This window comes from Rutidosis leptorrhynchoides, chromosome 8 (assembly GCF_046630445.1).
Source record: "Rutidosis leptorrhynchoides isolate AG116_Rl617_1_P2 chromosome 8, CSIRO_AGI_Rlap_v1, whole genome shotgun sequence".
Lineage (NCBI taxonomy): Eukaryota > Viridiplantae > Streptophyta > Magnoliopsida > Asterales > Asteraceae > Rutidosis > Rutidosis leptorrhynchoides.
This window is the reverse complement of record NC_092340.1, coordinates 98512332-98513469: the sequence shown is the minus strand read 5'-3', so window position 1 is coordinate 98513469 and position 1138 is coordinate 98512332.

Sequence of the window (1138 nt, the reverse complement as noted above, 5' to 3'; positions counted from 1 at the left end):
CATTTTAAAAATTAACATTTTTATTATTACTATTTTTACTATCATTATTATTATTATCCTTAATTTAGTATTATTACAATTATTAATTTACCAAATAAATGATCGTTATATAAAAATATATTTAACTATATTAACATCTCTAATAATATAACCTTATTTGTTCGATTTCCATTATATGTGTTAATATATATATACATGATATAGGTTCGTGAATCCAAGGCCAACCCTATACTTGTTCAATGACGTCATATGTATTTTTACTACAAAATACAGTAATTGTGAGTTTCATTTGCTCCCTTTTTAAATGCTTTTGCAATATATATTTTTGGGACTGAGAATACATGCGCTGCTTTATAAATGTTTGACGAAATAGACACAAGTACTTAAAACTACATTTTATGGCTGAATTATTAAACCGAATATACCCCTTTTTAGTCTGGTAATCTAAGAATTCGGGAACAGACACCCTAATTGACGTGAATTCTAAAGATAGATCTATTGGGCCTAACGAACCCCATCCAAAGTACCGGATGCTTTAGTACTTCGATGTTGTTTTTATCATGTCCGAAGAATTTCCCGGAATGATAGGGGATATTCTTATATGCATCTTGTTAATGTCGGTTACCAGGTGTTCACCATATGAATGATTTTTGTCTCTATGCATGGGACGTATATTTATGAGAACTGGAAATGAAATTCTTGTGGTCTATTAAAATAATGGAAATGATTATTTATGTTAAACTAATGAACTCACCAACCTTTTGGTTGACACTTTAAAGCATGTTTATTCTCAGGTATGAAAGAAATCTTCCGTTGTGCATTTGCTCATATTAGAGATATTACTTGGAGTCATTCATGATATATTTCGAAAGACGTTGCATTCAAGTCGTTGAGTTCATCAAGATTAATATTAAGTCAATTATAGTTGGATATATTATGAAATGGTATGCATGCCGTCAACATTTGATGTAATGAAAGTGTGTCTTTTAAAAACGAAAGCAGTGTTTGTAAAATGTATCATATAGAGGTCAAGTCCTCGCGATGTAACCAAATGTTATTGTATTCATTCTTATGGATAAGGACAGGTCTTTACAGATGTGCACCTAAGCTCCGGAAGCAGCATCACCAGAATGAATCA